The 21,224-nt window shown below is 40.1% G+C and overlaps 1 long non-coding RNA gene across 3 annotated transcripts in view; it reads left to right on the forward strand.

The window, feature by feature from the left end:
- Positions 1-21,224, forward strand: part of LOC149169981 (uncharacterized) — an 87,217-nt gene that overhangs the window by 39,446 nt on the left and 26,547 nt on the right. Inside the window, exon 3 of one of the 3 annotated variants that reach the window (XR_016259435.1) lies at positions 12,854-12,969. The exons of the other annotated variants lie outside the window; for them this stretch is intronic. This is a non-coding gene — a long non-coding RNA (uncharacterized LOC149169981). Of the gene's footprint in view, positions 1-12,853; positions 12,970-21,224 lie in introns of those variants that run through there. 3 annotated transcript variants of the gene reach the window in all.

Here is a 21,224-nt window from a genome sequence, read left to right on the forward strand (position 1 = left end):
GTTTTCACGTTAAACAAAACTAGATGATCGAAATTATTTTTTGGACACGTTGGCCCAATAGGCCTTATGATTTGGTGTGTATTTACTAGTATTCAATTGGAATTGGGATAAGTGTGTGGGTGAATTGAAGTGCATATGCCTTTTGTAGGCAAACCTTGGGACAACATGAAATGATTTAGTGAGATTTGGGATAGATGTTTGACCTTGCCTAAATTTTGGCTAAGGCATGATTCACTCAACTTGATGATGCATGGTGCGTGGATGGATGATGGACCAGATGGATCAACTTTGGTTATTGCCTTAGGTGGATCTTTAGAACAATTTTGGCACGCTAGCCCAATGTATTGGACATGGCACATTGCATCATATTGGGGTGCCTTAATCGACAAAATCACTGGGATGCTTTGTGTAGGGTGTCATTGGATTGAATGGAGTTTTCGTTGTAGAGATAGAATTTTGGATGTCTTCCTATTCTGATTTACTTGGAATCGGCTTCAAGTTGTTGAGTTGGAGCAAGTCAAGGTCTGTCTTAAAGGAATTTGTCTATTTGAAAATGTGGGAGGATAACCCAATTGGCTAGAGAGGAATCAAGTTAGCCATGTTTTGAGAAAATATGCGAGAATCAACCTATATAGAGGGAAACAAATGAATAACTATCTTTGGTATAAAAAACCACTGGAGAGTTCATTTGGAATACAGTTGGAGGTGGAGAACATATTTTGTTCATGCGTTGGATAATTTGAGGGTGTGACATTTGTTCATGCAATGGATGAAGTGGTTGAATCTAAGATGGTGTTTTAGATGCGATAGTTCCAAACAACTAACTTAGAGGATGAATTGGATTGTTTAGTGCAACTTCAAGGCTTGTTGAAGTAGATTTTTTTCATGGAAGATAGTTAGCTATGGGTAAGATGGTTGTAACGAACCATTTTGTGGAAGGCAATTGGGTATGTGTAACATTCCTTAGGCACCCATCTAGGGTGATGCCACCCACATGGATATTATGACCATAAAAACATAACATGTATAACATAACCAAAATAGCATACTAACATGCATGAGAGTGATAAACCATAAGCAACATAAAACAGTTTTGACCACTTATCTAATAAAATTAACCGACTAGCTGCAGACCCTAGACATTCCACCTTGCCGTAGGTCGTGCTGCTCACAATCTCTTGACGTTGGGCCACTACAGAGCTGGGGCTATGACTCTACAAGTACCAAGGCCTACCGAAAGCTTGACATAGTACATAACCAATATTGAACATAAGCAGGGCCAAGGTACCAAATCCCAACAACCTCTAACCAATAGTCTCACATCCCCCATCATCCCACACAAACCATGGTAGTGCACCCTTTTCTTTGCACCTGCATTCCATTGGGTTGTACCACTACCCTTTGAGGCTTCTAACTCGAGTCGGTTAGGGATGTCTCGGAGCCTTGTGGCTTCTGTGAGTTCCAACTACTCTCATGTGTTCTAGGCCCTCACACAGGGGCACCTGTCCCTACAGTTCTCCCTCTAGGGCTCTAGCCTTCCCGAAGGCAACTCATGAAGAAGTGCTCTCATACCTGGACTCACCTAGGATCTTCAAGGTATGCTAGCTAGACACTTTGGCTCTCCTTAGACAATAATAGAAGCCATGCTAGTAGATATTTCCTAGTGAATGGTGGAAATCACCTTTTATAGGCATGGTGCCCTTTACTTTATATTTCAATAATAGATTAGAATATTAGAATATATTTTAACATCAAGCCACTTTACCTTTATAACACTGGCTAGGAATAAAATATTTTTTTCTTGGCTTAGCCCCCCTATTAAGCTCCCTAGCCCCCTCACCTTTCTTTTTGTGTAGTTGTAACCCCCCATACCTTTTTTTGTTTTTTGGTCTGCAACTATGATGTTATTTTATTAATCTCAATATGTTTACATATATTGACTAGGCTTGCTAGCCTTTTAACACAGACTCTCTGGCCTGACCACTCAAGCACCCTAGCCTTAAAAGATATCTGTACACTGGCCCACTGGCCTAACACATTTATTGTATACACACACATGCACGGAGGCCTCAATAAAACTTGTCTCACTAGCCTATTTAGCATGCATTGGCTCATCAACCCAAGTATCATATGTACATATACATTATAGTTAGGTGTCCTGGTTGGGGGTATTACATTCCTCCCCCTTATTTATGCATTGTCTTCAGTGCATTTAGATATGTGCACAGTCAAAATTTACCAATAGTTTTGGGTAATACTGTTTCCTGGTATCCTTAGGCTCCTACTGGAAGTTTCAGGATTGTAACAAGATCATTGAACTTATGCCAGACTCATGGCTTTGTTTTGGAGCATCTCGATCCTCCTGTTCCCTATGCTTCACCTTTCCAGACATTTCTATCCTGCATGATCATCATCATACCTTCCATCATATCTCCATTTAAGATGACTTGACTCATGTAATCATCGCTAAAGTTACCATCCAAAATGAAATTTTCAACTGTGTTGTTGCCTTGTTGAAAGTCTCTGTCTTCTTTGGCTATATGCAGTAGTCTTGGATGATTCAAATTCGTGGCTAAAGAATGATATGCATTGAAGAAGCATTTCCTTTGTCCCCTTTTTGACACAGGCATTCTTGTCATTCTTCATTAACCTGTGAACTTCTAAGAATCTGATGTATATCTGCCACTGTAATGTAGAAATTTTACAGATATTATATATACAATGTTTGGAAAAGCTCATCCTTCATCACATTCATGCCCATATGTTGTACAAAACTTTTTAATTGTTCATGTGTGATTTCTGTGTTGAAATTTGGTACCGGAGGACAGGTGGTTCCCTAAGGCTTTGATCTTTGGCCTAGGGAAAAGTGTCCAAAAGAATCTAATTTTTCTCCTAAAGTGACTTTATAATTTTTATAAAGTCAAATCTAAGTTAAAAGTGACTTTAAGTGATAAAGTTACTAAAGTCTAATTTTAAAGTAACTTTAATAAAGTCAATGTAAAATTTAGAAAGGAAAAGTGACTTTGAAAATAAATGACTAAGTGGGTCTTTATTAAAGTGGGGTGAATTAAAAAATAGAAAGTGAGATTTAAATGAGTATTTAATCTCAGCCCTAGATCTCAATCTATTTCAGCCATTGGATTTAGGGATCACCCAAAAGTCACTTAGGGTTAGATTAAAGGAGGAAAATGAGGAAAAGGTCATTCATTCTTTCATGAGCAGATTGGGAGAAGGAGAGCAAGAGAGCAAGGGAGATTTCTGGACAGGGAGGAGAAGGAGGTAGCAACTTGGCACACATTCCAAGGCAGCATTCCAGCAAGTCCGTACAACTGAGTTAGCATACAGTGAAAGGCAGTTTTTTGGGCACGATTTTCAAGGAGGCCGTACAGCAGTTTGCACAGAAATCGAGGAGTAGAAATCTGAGTTTGCTGGCACGATTTTCAAGGAGGTCGTACAACAGATTTTCAAGAAGGCCGTACAACAGTTTCGGCACAGAAATCGAGGAAATTGTACAAAGAATTTCTGGCAGCTTGCACGATTTTCTAGGCAGGCCGTACAACAGAATTTAAGGCTGAAAATTGGCACAGAAATCGAGGACATACAACATTTATTGCTGTTCAAATTTTGCTGTTTGCAAGTTTTTCCAGTTGGCTGTGAGTCACGGAAAACGAGATAAGTTGTAAAAGTTTACTTGCTGATTTTTTGCTGAATATTTCTCACTGTAAAAAGCATTTTTCAGAAATAAGGAGCTCTCGAACTGGTTTTCCCCAAGAGTTGTAGGGGGTTTTTCCAGGGTCACCTTGACAAAAAATTACTGTGTTTAAATGTGTTGAATGGCTGTTTATATGTGCTAATTTTTATATTTCTGCATTTTCCAACATTTTGTAAAATTTCCAGAATTTGTGTTTTAAGCAAAATTTATTTTTCAGTGGTTAAATGTATGGATATGGGAAAGGGCATTTAACTATTTTGGAGAAATAAGGTGAAACTGAAAACCGGGGTGGGAAATGAGAAACTTTTATATGGTATCAGAGCTTGAGTGCTGAAGTGCAGTTTGGGATGGCAAGGAGGAAAAATAAAGCCTGCTGATTTTTCACGAACAACAGTTTTATCTTTACTACAGCAGTGTTATTTTTCAGTTTTAGGACAACAGGATGTCATTGGGATTGAGGGTGGAGGATAGGCTGGATGGGCATACAAATTACAACGTTTGGAAGGAGAGAATGCAGAGTATCTTTGAGGAGGCAGAAGTCTGGGACATCATGGTGCATACCACACAGAACCCTGTTGTTGTGCCTACTGATGCTACTCAGTTGGCTGAGTATAATAAAATGAACAACAAGGGTAAGAGACTGATTCTAGATGGAGTCAAAGACCATTGCTTTCCTCATGTGAGAGGAAAGAGAAATGCCCATGAGATGTGGACAACATTGTCCAATCTCTACCAGAGTACCAATGAGAACCGGAAAATGGTCCTGAAGGAGGAGCTGAAGACCATTAAGATGGGTAATGACAGTGCAGCTGGATATCTCACAAAGATTACTAACGTGAGAGATGAGTTGGCAGCAGTTGGAGAGGACATTCCACCCACTAAGTTGGTGCGGATTGCAGTGAATGGTCTCCCCCATTCATGGATGAACTTTGCTGATGGGGTTTGTGCACGTGAGACCCTTCCCACATGGGAGAGGTTTTGGGATGATTGCATTCAGACAGAGATCAGGAAAGGTCAGCCTGGGGCAGCCAAGCCAGTTGAGCAGGATGAGGATGTAGCACTGTCGACAGGAGGCAAGAAAGGCAAAGGGAAGAAGCAGGGTTCCACAAGCAATGGTGGGGGAAAAGGCAAAGGTAAAGGTAAACAGGGTAACACACAGAAGGACTATTCCAAGGTGAAGTGTTGGAATTGTCAAAAGATGGGACACTATGCAGTTGTGTGTCCGGAGAAGAATAAGAAGAAGGGGAAGAATTAGAGCGTGGCAGCTTCAACAGAGGTTGAGGACTTTGCAGTTTGTTTTGACCGGGAGTTTGGGTTCACTGCGTATGATTCCTCTAGTGCAGGATCACCCGCCACACAGGTTCAGAGGGAGCATGCTTTTCCCTCGATTAGCGGAGCATCTTCGGGTATTTGGTATGTGGACAGTGGGGCTTCATGTCACATGACAGGAGTCCGTGAGTACTTCTCAGAGCTTTCAGAGAGTGGCACTGATATAGAGGTAGTACTCGGTGATGACAGAGTTGTTAGAGCAGTCGGTGTGGGGACACTGACATTTCAGAGGGAGTCCAAACCTCCCTTGAAGGTGTCAGATGTTCTTTATGTGCCAGGGATGAGGAAGAACCTCATATCCGTCTCAGCTTTGGAGGACAGGGGATATGAGGTACTGTTTAGGGGAGGACAGGTGTTGATGTATCCCGGGGGCACTCCAGCTGATTCAGCTAGAGTGATAGGTGTACGCCATGCAAATGTGTACAAGTTTGCATTCCAGTCCCTTTTGGCATTGAGTAGTAGTACCGACAGCAGAGCTAGCAGTTTTGAGCTGTGTGAGATTTGGCATCGTAGGATGGGGCATATGTATCATGGAGCCTTGAGGACCTTGCGGGAGATCACTACAGGTGTGCTAGATTTCAGTATTGATCACTTTGATACTTGTAGAGGATGTGCGATGGGCAAGTTTGCCAAATACCCTTTTCCCAGCAGTGACAGCAGAGCGACTGGGATACTTGATTTGATTCATTCCGATGTGAGCGGTCGGATGTCTTATGTTTCCTTGAGTGGATATGAGTACTATGTTTTATTCATTGATGATCACTCCAGGAGGATTTGGATTTATTTCTTGAAGACCAAGAGTGAGGTCTTCAAGCGGTTTCAGGAGTCAGAGCTCTTGTGGAGACACAAACAGGTCGGAAGATCAAGTCCCTGAGGTCGGACAATGGGGGAGAGTACACCCTTGGAGAGTTTGTTGACTATTGTGCGGAGGCAGACATTAGGAGGGAGTTCACTGTTCCTTACAACCCCCAGCAGAACGGGGTTGCGGAGAGGAAGAACAGATCCATCGTAGGGGCTGCCAAAGCCATGTTACATGATCAGGGGTTGCCATTGTTCTTGTGGGCAGAGGCCTGCAACACAGCTGTTTATTTGCAGAACAGGAGTCCGCATCGTGCCTTGGGGCACATGACTCCAGAGGAGGCTTTTTCTGGGAAGAAGCCTGATATTGGTCATCTTCGTATCTTTGGGTGCATTACATACTCCTACATACCCAAGGAGAAGAGGACCAAACTAGAGCCCACCGCAGAGAAGGGTATCTTTGTGGGCTACAGTGAGACCTCAAAGGCCTTTCGGATTTACATTCTTGCACAGAGGAAAGTTGTTTTCAGGCGGGATGTGAAGTTCGAGGAGGACATGGCCTTTAGGAGGTCATGGGAGTTAGAGTATCTGGATCAGCGAGACCCTCAGTAGCAGTTGAGTCAGTCGCAAGGATCCAGTGGGCAGGGATCAGGAGGATCCGGAGGTACATCTATGAGGATGTCAGGTTCGTTAGTGAGCAGTGGCTCACTGAGCCAGAGGGGTGGTGCTCCGGGCAGCATGCAGAGCAGTTCACAGAGCAGTTCACTAGGGAGTCCACTGATGGACAGTTCACACGATACCTCAGCTTCTACAGGTTCAGGTGCAGGCAGGAGGACAACAGACAGAGAGTCAGGAGTTCAGGCTCCTGATGATGATGGGGAGGAGGAGTTTCATTCTCCTATGGAGAAGTACACTTAGGGAAGAGGAAGCCCAAGTGGCTTCAGGACACCTTGAGAGATGCCACATTTGTTGCTGAGCCTAAGAGGCTGGTCAGAGAGAGTAGACCACCTGAGAGGTTTTGTAGCTATATGGCAATGGTTACCAGCATCCTTGACTCTGAGCCTTCTAGCTATGAGGAGGCAGCTAGCCAGCAGGTCTGGAGAGAGGCCATGCAGGAGGAGTATTCTTCTATCATGAAGAATGATGTTTGGGAGGTAGTGTCGAGGCCTGAGGGCAAATCCGTGGTTACTTCCAGATGGCTTTACAAGGTAAAGCATGCTGCAGATGGCAACATTGAGAAATTCAAAGCGAGGTTTGTGGCTAGAGGGTTCTCCCAGGTAGAGGGAGTTGATTATGAGGAGACCTTCGCTCCCGTGGCTCGATATACTTCGATCCGCTCCATTATATTGATAGCAGTAGAGATGGGTTGGAAGATCCACCAGATGGATGTGAAGACTGCATTTCTCAATGGCTTCATACAGGAGGAGGTGTACATTGAGCAGCCACAGGGCTTTGAGGTGCATGGGAAGGAGTCCCATGTGTGCAGACTGAAGAAGCCCCTTTATGGCCTGAAGCAAGCTCCCAGAGTTTGGTACTCCAGGATAGATACATACTTGCAGGGGATGGGTTTCACAAAGTGTGAGGCAGATCCGAACCTTTACTTTATTGTGATAGGTGAGGAGCCTCTCATTCTGGTGCTGTATGTGGATGACTTGGTCATTACAGGTGTAGAGAGACTCATAGAGCACTGCAAGAGAGATCTTGCGGCGGAGTTTGAGATGAAGGACATCGGCTTGATGCATTACTTTTTGGGTTTGGGGGTGTGGCAGGAGGAGGGGCATTTCTTCCTGGGGCAGGGGAAGTATATTGTGGACATCCTTGGCAGATTCCACATGGAGGATTGTAAACCCATGTCGACACCGATGATCACCAACTGGAAGAAACTTCATGCTTCGGATTCCGAGTTGGTGGATCCCACATTGTACAGGCAGCTGATTGGTTCCTTGATGTATTTGGTCAACACTAGACCAGATATTTGTTTTGCAGTCAACACGATGAGTCAATTTACGTGTGAGCCTAGGAAGGTTCACTGGGTGGCTGCAAAACACATTTTGCGGTACTTGCAGGGGACAGTGGATTATGGTCTGGACTACAGGCAGGGGGATGGAGTGAGACTGACAGGTTATACTGATTTTGATTGGGCAGGTTGTGCTTCTGATAGGAAGAGCACTTCAGGGTGCTGTTTTGGGTTGGGTTCAACAGTAGTGTCATGGTTTAGCCGGAAGCAGCAGTCAGTAGCATTGAGTTCAGCGGAAGCAGAGTATATGGCAGCCAGTCTAGCTAGTTGTGAGGCCATCTGGCTTCGCAAGATGTTGTTTGGCTTATTTGGTCAGCCGTTGAGACCTTCAGTGATTTACTGTGATAATCAGAGTTGCATTAAACTCACGGAGAATCCAGTATTTCATGACAGGTCAAAGCATATCGGGATCAAATATCATTTCGTCAGAGACTGTGTTTAGAAGGGCGCTGTGAAGCTCGAGTATATTCCCATTGATGAGCAGGTTGCAGATATTCTTACCAAAGCCTTACCATGGGGCAAGCATGACTGCTTCAGAGACAAGATGGGTGTGGTGAGGAACACCTTCCTCGGTAAGAGGGAGTGTTGAAATTTGGTATCGGAGGATAGGTGGTTCCCTAAGGCTTTGATCTTTGGCCTAGGGAAAAGTGTCCAAAAGAAAATAATTTTTCTCCTAAAGCGGCTTTTATAAAGTCAAATCTAAGTTAAAAGTGTCTTTAAGTGATAAAGTTACTAAAGTCTAATTTTAAAGTGACTTTAATAAGGTCAATGTAAAATTAGAAAGGAAAGGTGACTTTGGAAATAAATGACTAAGTGGGTCTTTATTAAAGTGGGGTGAACTAAAAAATAGAAAGTGAGATTTAAATGAGCATTTAATCTCAGCCCTAGATCTCAATCTATTTCAGCCATTGGATTTAGGGATCACCCAAAAGTCACTTAGGGTTAGATTAAATGAGGAAAAGGAGGAAAAGGTCATTCATTCTTTCATGAGCAGATTGGAAGAAGGAGATCAAGAGAGCAAGGGAGATTTCTGGACAGGGAGGAGAAGGAGGCAACAACTTGGCACACATTCCAAGGCAGCATTGCAGCAAGTCCGTACAGTTGAGTTAGCATACAGTGAAAGGCAGATTTTTGGGCATGATTTTCAAGGAGGCCGTACAACAGTTTGCACAAAAATCGAGGAGTAGAAATCTAAGTTTGCTGGCACAATTTTCAAGGAGGCCGTATAGCAAATTTTCAAGAAGGCCGTACAACAGTTTTCGGCACAGAAATCGAGGAAATCGTACAACAGAATTTATGGCAGCTTGCACGATTTTCTAGGCAGGCTGTACAACAAAATTTAAGGCTGAAAATTGGCACAGAAATCGAGGAGGACGTACAACATTTATTGTTGTTCAGATTTTGCTGTTTGCAAGTTTTTCCAGTTGGCTGTGAGGCACGGAAAACGAGATAAGTTGTAAAAGTTTACTTGCTGATTTTTTGTTGAATATTTCTCACTGTAAAAAGCGTTTTTCAGAAATAAGGAGCTCTCGAACTGGTTTTCCCCAAGAGTTGTAGGGGGTTTCTCCAGGGTCACCTTGACCGAAAATTACTGTGTTTAAATGTGTTGAATGGCTGTTTATATGCGTTGATTTTATATTTCTGCATTTTCCAGCATTCTGTAAAATTTCCAGAATTTGTGTTTTCAGCAAAATTTATTTTTCAGTTGTTAAATGTATGGATATGGGAAAGGGCATTTAACTATTTTGGAGAAATAAGGTGAAACTGAAAACCGGGGTGGGAAATGAGAAATTTTTACATTCTAATTCATTATTTTCACATCATCTGCAGTTGAATTAGCATGCTTCCTAGTTTCCGTTGAATTTTGAAAAACGTTTTCTGAACTCTGGTTATTTTCTCAGAAATCCTTCTCTTACAAAGTCTACCATACAATAGCTTTCCATCAAATTATTTTGTAAAGGAGAACATGTCAATGAAATTCTATGTTGGGTCTTCACTTGTTTTAATGCCTATGTTATATCGACGTTTGTGTGTTTTTTTTTCTTTTATTCATGTGCGCCTCATCACAAATGAGTAAATGAGGACCACTTTGCAAAGCCTCGTCATCTGTGACAGCCTTTCCTTTCACATATTTTCCTCAAGATATGTTTTGAAATGCGACATAGCTATCCGTAGAACTCCACCTTTTGTTCCTCCACTTTGTTAATAACCTTGCTTTCTCTATGTTCTCCTTGGAACATCCTCAAACATGAAAGCTGGTAAAGGGTTTAAATCTGTGTTGCACGGGTATCCGCACCCGGGGGTGGGGTTCTCGAACCCGTCCGGGGTTCCCGCACCTAAGTACCAGATTCGGGTACGGGTTCTTCCATGAAGAACCGTGTTGTTCAAAAAAAAAAATTGGGTTCTTTTCCTTTAATGAGTTCTTGGGTTCTTGGGTTCTTCGGGTGCTTGGGTTCTTCGGGTGCTTGGGTTCTTCGGGTTGGGTTCTTTGGGTTCTTCGGGTTCTTCGGGTTGGGTTCTTTGGGTTCTTCATAAAAAACTATGTTAAAAATTTAATTTTCAATTAATTTTTTTTTATTGAAATTTAATAAATAACTTATAACAAAGGTAAACTTAAGAAACCCTAAATCCAGCGGCAGTGGGCAGCTTCAGCGGCAATGGACAGAGCAACTTCAACGGCAGTGGACCGTGTATTTACAAGTTTTCCTTTGCAATTTTATTATTTCAATTTTCCTTAAAAGTTTAAAACCAAAAACCCAGGCCTGTAGACCCGTGTTCTCTGTTCTCTGTAGACCCGTGTTCTCATTTCCAAAGATTACAGTTTCCGAAGACTGTCTTTGTTCACATGCCTTAGCATTGCTCTGTGGGCATGACGTGCTGCTCAAGGGTAATGAATCATTGTAAAAATTTATCAACAGTGATAAGTTTTTCAAAACTTATGAGCGACACAGTATTCTGAAATCATATATGATTATGATATCTCAATATTATAAAAGGAACATTATGGGTGTACAATCCCACAAGCAGAATATCATATCATATTGCCTGTAGCTTTGTGGAAATATTTAATAAGGTGATGACCATAGTTGGAAAAAAAAGGGTAGCTGTTTGCACATTCATGAGTCCCTTCCTACCACAGGAGACTCTTATGATCAGTCTCTCCATTAGTCTTATGCTATAAAAACAATTTCAAAACTTATGCCCAAGGTTTGTTAGAGTCTCAATGTAAATTATGAATCTCCTGTATTTGTGGATCTTCAATGCCTTTAATATTATATGGCATCGAAACCAGAACTGGAAAAGAGACCTCTTACTCTGTAATTTGAGCCTGTAGATTCTTGTAAATCAATTTGGAATGAATTTAATAATTTATGAAACATTCATTCCCAAGCCAAATAAGTTAATAAGTTAATAACCCTCAAATTATAAACTGTAAATGCACACATACAGGTTCAGACATTTTCGGTCAAATAGAAAGTAGGATTGAGAGTCGAGACCAGCCATAAGCTGTAATCAGCTGATGTTGTTAAATGGCGAAGGGCTATTTTGGACAATGGCTAAATTAAGTATCAAAATCTGCCAATTTCTCACAGCATTCTGATAACATCATGTTAAGATTAAAACTAGGAAAATATGCCTAAATGAATAAGCGTGTTTTGTGGAAGGGTAAGGCTGCCACTGTTTTAACTTTTAACTTTTTGGGATTGCTTTACCACAGAGCACACCATGCATGGGGCATTTCCTTCTAATGATGTGCATGTTCAAATTTCATATATATTATTAATTATAAATTTATAATTTATAAAATTTAATTATTAAAATTTAATATTATTATATTACCCGACGAACCCACGCACCCTGTTTCCAAAAATGCCGTCCCCGTCCCTGTCCCCGTCCCCGCACCCACGTTTCCTGGCAACATAGGTTTAAATCAAAAGGTTGCCACTTGGCAAATTCTTGTCTCCAGTTATGCAGTACATTCAGTGATGTTACAAGAAGGGCAATCTTCAACCTGAGATTTACGGACTACATTAGAAAAATTATAACCTGCAACGTCTTCCCAAGTCCCATATTATGGCCAATATGTAATCCAGACCCTTGTCTCTTGATCTGATCTTGTTTACTGATTGGATACAATTCTCCCACATGAAGCATATGCCAACAATCTGGTGTGGTTTCAAAATACTTCAGATCGATGGAGATACTCTGACTTACACTGAATTTTGTTCTCTGGCAGCATTAACAGTAAAGCCCATATACAATCCCATTTTATTAACAGAATTTAGAGAAGATGCTCACGATTGAGAGCTGAATGTTTTTATGAGCCCAAAACCATACCTGTCAGGCAGTGAGATCATAGTTTTTTAAAGCTTCACTTTCTTTTCAAATAATGTCCTTGAGATGGATGTTGGCTTTATTTCTATGATAGGATTTGGGAATAACATGTTCTGAAAGATGTAGTCTTGAAAAATATCCAAATCAACCCCTGAAGCTGTAACTTTGCATTTCCTATCACATGATTGATCCAAACTGAACATGGTCACAGCCCGCTGTGTGATCAGAACATGGTCAAGAACACCATCTAAAACTGCAACAGACTTGGGCGGTAAAAGGATGCTTATCACCACTGTATTGACCTGTTGCTTTCCACTAAGATTGATCAATGGGTTTTCTTTATTAAGATCTAGGCTCGTCATATTAAATAACAAACCTTTAGATTTACTGAATTTTGTCTCTTGACTTGGAAACCAATGGTCTCACATATTAAATTATTGAATTTATGTAGAAATTATTAAATCTGTGGCCCCTCCCAGTTTCAAGTGTTTTGCATATTGTTTAATGCCCACATCCCCAAGTGTTAGCTGATATAAAAACTGATAATGCAAATTATTTCAAAACACAACAGGACGACTATACACTTTTCATTTTTCTTTTCAGCTGATAAAAAAATAAGTAGACAAACACACAGAATTTAACACAGTGATTTTGGTCAACAGTGACCCTGGAAAACCCCACAGTTGGGAAAACGACTACTAAGGAGAGGACTATATTAGCTTATATTAGAGGAAATAATTACAGAGATTTTAACACATCAAGGTACTTATCTCTCTTGACTTGGAAACCAATGGTCTCACATATTAAATTATTGAATTTATGTAGAAATTATTAAATCTGTGGCCCCTCCCAGTTTCAAGTGTTTTGCATAGTGTTTAATGCCCACATCCCCAAGTGTTAGCTGATATAAAAACTGATAATGCAAATTATTTCGAAACACAACAGGACGACTATACACTTTTCATTTTTCTTTTCAGCTTATAAAAAAATAAGTAGACAAACACACATAATTTAACACAGTGATTTTGGTCAACAGTGACCCTGGAAAACCCCACAGTTGGGAAAACCACTACTAAGGAGAGGACTATATTAGCTTATATTAGAGGAAATAATTACAGAGATTTTAACACATCAAGGTACTTATCTCCCTTGAATATCAAGCCTGCTTCCCTGAAGTTTGTGACAAAGCTTCAACTCTAGATCTGAAATTTGCCTCACTGTTCCAAATTTTTTGACAAAATCACTGTCACTTTTCTACTAAGAATTCGACCTCAGATCTAAAGACAGCCTCTTCTCCAGTGTGCCTCAAATCTGGTGCAGAAAACCCTCTATATCAACCTCAACCTGCGTGCAAGAATATCTGATCACTCTCTTGAAATTTCGGGCCAGCAGACTGAATTTATCAGAAAGTTGAGCTGGAAACAACTGTGTTCTCCAAGGATTTTCGCTGAGAGTCTTTCTCAATGCTCCACAAAATAACCAGTGCAAAACACCCAGGAATTTCGGGCTGTCAGCACAGCTTGAACTCCTAGATTTGCATGCCAGGAACCTCTGCATAAAACTCAGATTAATGGCGACTTTTTCTGTACATTTTTCTCCTGCGTAGCCTTGTAATCCCAACATACTCCTCTCCCTTTTTTTTGGCTCCTCATAACTTCTCCAAATGCACATGAAGAATAGAATAGCCTTCTACCTTTTTTCTTCCTTTCAGCTTCATTAATTTAGGAAACCCTAACCCTTTTTGATCAAGTGCTGAGATTAGATCTCAGTCCTCTAGATCAATGGTGGAGATCATTCCCTCACTTGACCCCCTTTTCATGTGGTCCCCCTCTTTAATGACTCCTAGTCATTTTATCACTTTATATTTTGTACCATGTACTTTTTCTCCACATAATGTTAACTCTAAAACATAAAGTAACTTTAATTTTTAAAAGTACATAGTACATAAAGTACTTTATAAAGTGACTTTATCATGACTTTAATATAACTCATAAAGTTACATGCTAAAAACGTGTTTTGAAGTGTCTTCCTAGGCAAAAAGGCAAATGCACTAGAAAACACCTCCTTGGTACCTTTTTCTTCAACACATTTCAATGTCATTAAGGTGTCCAAACTTTCGAGGAGTTGGATAATTTTCAGTCTAAACCCTTGATTGCAGGTCTCGCCTAGGGAATGCAGGATATCCCCTTGTTGTTGAAAAGCGTAACTAGGTTCTGTTTTCATAATGACATGTAAATATGTTTTTATGTAATGAGATGTAAATAAGAAATAAGAAATTATTTTATTAACTTGCTTCATGGGTTTCATAAGCAAGGATTTTGTTTTTGAGTCAAGACTCCTATTGAGAGTCTTTCTGATTTTTGTGTCATTTAGTCATAAAATGTAAGAGTCATTGTCATGTAAATGAAGTCATGTTACACTTTGTGAAAGGTCAATATTGTCTATGTAAAGTATCCTCCAAGAACTTGTCATCTATCTATCCTCTTGAAGTCGGCCTACAACGATGAAGGAACTCTCTAGAACAAGTCGGTCTACCTCCAACTGTCATGTCGGCCCTAAGAACTTGAGAAGTGTATATATAGCCTACTCGGCCTCACTTGAAGAAATACAATTCGATCAAGCAACTCGATCTGTTTTGAGACAAGAAGTGCGAAGAAAGGGAAGAAGTAGAAGTACGAAAAGAAAGAAGAACATAAGTGCGAAGAAGGGTTCTTCTTGGTAATACGAAGTTAGGGTTTCTTCTAGGTCAACGAAAAAGGAGTTTCTTCTAGGCAGTGCAAAGATAGGAGAGTGAAGTTTCTTCTAGGCAAGCAAGAAAGGATTCTTCTAGAAAGGTCGAAGTAAAGACCTAGAGATCGAGATTCTCTAGGGGAAGTTGAGAAGGAGCAGTAAGAAGGATAGAGGCCGAGTTTCTCTGGAAGGAGTCAAGGAGAGCAGTTCAAGATCAAGAATAAAAGGCAAAGGAAGGAAGAGGCAGAGCATCAAGGTTGGTGACAAGGTTCTTGGGAGGATACTAGAGTCAAGGGTCCGTGTCATGGTCTTGGTACTTAACAATTGAAGATCTAGAAGAAGAATTTTGATCTGGTTTTCCTCTCAAGAGGTGAGAAGAAGCCTACATGCTGTATCACTTGTCTTTTGATTATGCATTTTGGTAATTGTCTTGATGAAAGAACACATTAATAAGCTAACAAAGAAAAGACTATAAGATAAAGAAGTGTAAGTGCATTACAAGCAATTATCAAGCAGAGAAATTTTAACTTTGAATGCCCTAGATTTCTCAACACTTGTTGCCATCTTGAGCCCAAGCCTGAGCTTGGCTAATTGAGAAGCTCCCTTAAGCATGTCTTGTCATTAATAATTGAAACATTGTTTTCAATATGCTTATGAAAATTCACAATCATGGATGTATCTTAGACTTTAGTCAAGCAAAATATTCTGTTCGTCATTATTAGGCTTATTTTAAGTGCTAGAGAGCATCATCTGCACTCACTACCTTCCTGATTCATGGCACTAAATGAAGTTTCATTGGAAACCTTTGTTGAGAAATGACTTAATGGTGACTATGACCTTGGTAGTTGTCTTTGGGGTGAGGGATTTTGTTGCACTATTACATTTATTTTTAGAAAACATTTCTGTCTAGAAACCTTCATCTAGATCCATTGTTAGATTATCTTAAAACCAACTATCGAAACAAACACATAAGATCTAGTTACTTGCTAGAATTATTAACTCATGAATGCAGCGAAAAACGAGAAAAGCAACACACCCAATGCACAATTAATTATGCTCTTCTAGAGCAGTTCACCATTCAAAATATCTTCAGAACTTACAAGAGCCCCTTATAGGGAAAATGGATTTGATAAATTAACAAAAGAACAACAAACCTGGAAAAGTTTTAGTCTGTACAAAAATCAAGGCATATCTGCACCAAATGTGTGGTCCCTTTTCAATTTGTACAATTGTGTGAATTCTGTCTTGATGGCTGTACGACCTACTCCGCTGGGCTGTATGATTGTTTTTCTCCTTGCTACTGTCTAATTGCCTTCTCCTTGCTGAACTACTGTTGAACTTCTTGCCAACGGTTGAAAATCAGATCTTTGATTTTTTTTCTTCACTCACGTGACATGTGAAATGCTTTGTGTCTTTGCCCTTTGCCCTCTTTTTCTTTTATAGCTTTACCATGAGCCAAAATCCTAATCTTCAACAATTAAGATCTAACCATGGGATCCATGGTTCTTTTTCAATTAAATCGTTAAGTGACCCACTTTAGTCACTTTAATAAAAAAAATTCACCTAATTAATTAAGAAAGTGAAGTTCTGTAAAAAACATAGGTTGCATTTAATGATGATTTCGGTAACTAGACACCCTCATGGAAATACTTGTTTGTGCTACAAACACTAACACTCCTTAGTGAGGAAGGTATTCTCCACCACTCCAAAGTTGTCTCAAAACCAGACGAACTTGCCCTTCACAAGGGCTTGGTGAAAATTTCTACCAATTGCTCCTCATCAGAAATATTTTGGAGGTTGACTGCTCCCTTCAACACCCTGTCTTTGATGATGTGGTATTTGATCTCAATGTGTTTTGACCTATCGTGAAACACTAGATTCTCCAAGAGTTTGATACAACTCTGGTTATCGTAGTGGATCATTGTTGGCTGAAGCTTCTTACCAAACAATCATTTGAGTAGCTTGCGAAGCCAAATGGACTCATAACTAGCTAGATTGGTCGCCTAGTACTCTGCCTTACATGAACTCAGTGCTATTGAGGTATGCTTCTTGTTGAACCAAGAAATGGAGGCTAACCCCAAATTGAAGCAACACCTAGAGGTGCTCTTTCGATCTGTATCATTGCCTGCCCTATTTGAATCTGAGAACTACAAACTCACACCATCTCCATCAAGGTATTGTAATTCATATCCTACTGTGCCATCTAAATATCTAAGCATGTGCTTTGCCTTTACCATGAATTGAGTCAAGGTGTTAATAGGAAAACTAATTTTTGGTCAAGTGTTGACCAGATACATCAATGAGCCAATCAATTGCCTATATTGTTTGGAGTCTACCAACTCTAAAACTAAAGAATCAATCTTCTTGAAATTGGTCCATCGGAGTGACCATGAGTCTTTTGTCCTCCATCTTGAATCTCTTTAGTATCTCTAGAGTGTACTTCCCATGTGCGAGAAAGATCTCGCTCAATTGCTACCAAACCTTAATGCTAGAAAGTAATGCATCGACCCAATATCCTTCATCTCAAATTCTAACATTAGGTTTGGCTTGCAACCTACAATCAATCTCCTTTCATCTATTAGAATGAGATCTTCCACATACAATGCTGAAATGAGGGGCTCATGTCCAACCAACAAGAAGTATAGGTTGGGATTTGCTTTGCTCTTGGTGAAGCCCAGTGTTGCGGGGGAGCACTTCTCCCCCCCCCGCTCCCGCTCCCAATCCGCGCTCCGGGCGGGAGCGGGTCGGGAGCATGCTCCCGATAAAAAAGTTTGCGCTCCCTGCCAATTTAGGGAGCGATATCGGGAGCGTCGCCCCCGTCGCTCCCGGAGCGAATTTGATTGCTCCCGATTGCTCCCGAGCATTAAAAAGTCGCTCCGGGAGCGAATCGCCTGACGTTGGGAGCGATCCGAGCGGAAAAAAAGCCGCAGACGCGAATTTTTTTTCCAATTAAAAAAAATTGTTTTAAAAGCCCAATGGGGCAAACAAACATTTCATTATCACTTGTATGAACGCCAAAGTAAGGAGAGCAAGAGCAAAGGAGCGAGGAGAAGCCAGGAGCAAGTGCTGAGGAGCGAGGAGCATGAGATCTCTGTTATGAACAATATCTTCCCCAATATGATACTTCGTGAAAGACTAAAGTTGTTTCATTTCATTTCATTATTCATGTTTCATTTTATAACATTTCATTTCATGTTAATAGTTAGAAGTTAGGACTTAGAAATATCTAAGATATTACTTCTTGTAATGGTTAACCGTTAAACTTAGCTTACAAGTACAACTTTAGTGATCAATGATGATAAATGTTATATATTGAATTTTCAATTTTGAAAGCTTGAAGTTGAAACTTTAATATTGAATTTGATGAATCATGATTCATGAGACTCATTATGTTGCAGTTGTAATATGTATTTTACTAACTTGTGGACATGGTTGATGAAAATTATAGTTTCTAGAATCTAGATGATTGATGTGATATGGTTCAATGATCAATCTATGTTTTTTTTTTCTATGTATGTTTTTTATATCTAATTAATCATTCTACATGTTTTTGTTGACATATATGTATCAAAAATTAAAAAATATAAAATATATATATATTTTTAAAAAATCGCTCCCGGATTCACTCCCAAACCGAGAGCTTCTGAAAATGGTCGCTCCCGCTCCCGTTTTCGCTCCCTCTCCCGCTCCCAAGTAACACTGAAGCCTATGCCCTGCTAAGAACTGTAAATCCTAGCATATCGGTCCTTGGGCTCCTGTTTGAGTTGACATAGGGCTTTCTTAGGCATGCATACATGTGTCTCACTGTCACGGACTGTTAAATTGTAGCAAGAAAAGGCTTCATTTGACTTGTGCCTTGGCCAAATGGAGAAATTTGAATTTCCACATCAATAGGATGACTTGAGTTGTAGTTAGCAGGAGTGACATGGCATTGTCACTTAGTTAAGTCAGTGAATTCGAGTTTGTGGGCAAGAAGTAGAGTTTTGCATGGGTTGATTGCTAAGATCTAGCAATCTAGTAGAGTTATTGCTATTTAAACTCAATTATCTGAGCTCTAAACATAAATAGAGTTAGTAGGAGTTCAATTGAGTAGTTGTAACTATTGTTAACTCACTGATCTCTCAGTTAACTAGTTAATTTATTGAAAATAACCCCAGTCATGCATGCATCAATGTAATCATTATTGTATAATATTGAGTGTACAATGTTTGCATGTAGCAGATGATACTATTCTCTTGGGAATTGCGCAAGCAAATAGGGGCTTCTCCTATTCCTCAGGAATTGCGCAAGGAAATAGGAGTAGGAGGGCCAAGAATTGGCTAAGTATTTTGTAGAGCAGTCTCAAGAGGAGGAGATAATATTGTAGTGCAAGTTGTGCTTCAGGATTGAAGCTGTCATTGTAATATATCAAATTTTCTCATTTGATATAATACAAATAGAGGAGGGGTTTTTCCCAGTTTGGTTCCCAGTAAAAACTGCGTTGATTGTGATTGAATGATTGCATGTTTTCTGTTCCGCAGATTGAGTAGAAGAAATTTGTGTCTATGGTTTTCAGTTCGAATTCATTAGCAGCTACAAATTTCGTGTTATTTCTACATGGTATCAGAGCCTTGAAAACTACATAGAAACCAACTTCCTGATCTTCTCTCAGAGAAATTTCAAATAGCAAATTTGTGGTGCAGGAATTTTCTTCAGTGTTGGAACAATGCCTTCCAATGGATTGAAACTTGAGTATGCATTGGAGGGAAGTTCAAATTTCATTGTCTGGAAGGACATAATGGAATTTGTGCTGGATGACAATGGAGTACTGGAATACACAAAACTGATATTGCAAAACCATCAACATCCGATGCACAACAACTGGATCAGAGGAAGAAAGGTACAACTAAAGCCAGGATGATTATTCTGGAGTGAGTCAGAGACCATGTGGTTTCTAGTTTGCATGGCAAGCAGAATGCTTATGCAATATGGAAGACCCTTACAGACCTATTCGAAAGCAGCAGTGATGCCATGAAATTGGCATTGAAAGATAAGCTCATGAACATTTGAATGCAAAAAAATGGAACCATTGTTCAGTACCTATCCAGATTCAGTCAGGTCAGAGATGAACTTGGAGGAATAAGAGATACTGTGCCACCATCTGAGCTTGTGAGCTTAACACTCCTTTGTCTTTTGAAGTCCTAGCATAGCTATTGGGATTCAGTGAATGGAAGAGACAAGCTCCCAAATTGGGAGAGACTTTGGTTTGACTTTGTGTAGGAGGAGATTAGAAGAAACACTAAATATGGAGTCTCAAACAGATTTGATGAGGAAGAAGACTGTGCTCTAGTTGGCAATGTTAGGATATTCTGACACATAGGAAACAATTAAGTATAACTTAGTCTAGTGTATAGTTAGGTAAAGTGTGCTTCTTTAGTATGTACTTTTTGTAACTTACAATCCAACGGTTCATTCTCTCTTCGGTATTAGCGACACTTGATTTGTGGCTTAACACCTGATTGGTCCATGATCTCTATTTAAAGAGCATGGAGGGTCATTTGTAAGGTGATTGTTCATGAGAGAAGCTTATGTAAATTTTCTTTCTTTCACATTAATGGCCGCGTTGGCTCAGGTCGTGGACTCTTTCCCTCTTTGAGGGTTTCAAGCACGTCAAGAATACTGGTGTACTGATCTGTTTATGAGCGATGTCCTTTGGTGTTCTATCTAAGGAACTTACCCTGTAAATTCCTACATGGTATCAAAGCTATTTGAGGACCACATCTGTTGGTGATCCATATATGAAGCCGGTACAACTGTATCCGACTGTCGCTTCCTAGATCTGTTGTTTTTGACCGCTTTTGGGCCGAGAGGATTGCTCTATTGTGTTAGGAGCATCTGTTCCAATGATGAACCCCTTTCGTTTCATGCGAAAAGGTTTCCGGTAGCCCTAGCTACGTCATTTTTAAGATTTTGAGGTATATAGTCTTTATTTGCAATTATAGTTATTTATCTCTCTGTTTATTTTGGTTTATAATCCTCTATAATTTTTTTTATTATCAGATCTATACCTTTCATTTCTGCGTATGCTCTTTGCCCTGTGACTTTGTGCGATCTGGGCAAACCAGAAACAAAAAGAAATGATTTTCCTCATGCGTATGCTCTTTTCTGCTGCACCTTAGTGTGATCTCAGAAAATCAGAAACACTGAGGAAAATATATAGTTTCCGACGAAGTCTAACTTTAAGTCCTAAGACTTGGATTACTTTTGCTTGTTTGTTTGGTTTGTGTGGTTGTTTTTTTTGTTTTGTTGGCAAAAAGAGGTTTT

Source organism: Pinus tabuliformis, chromosome 4_2 (assembly GCF_031772625.1).
Source record: "Pinus tabuliformis cultivar Carrire ecotype Pingquan chromosome 4_2, CPIR1, whole genome shotgun sequence".
Lineage (NCBI taxonomy): Eukaryota > Viridiplantae > Streptophyta > Pinopsida > Pinales > Pinaceae > Pinus > Pinus tabuliformis.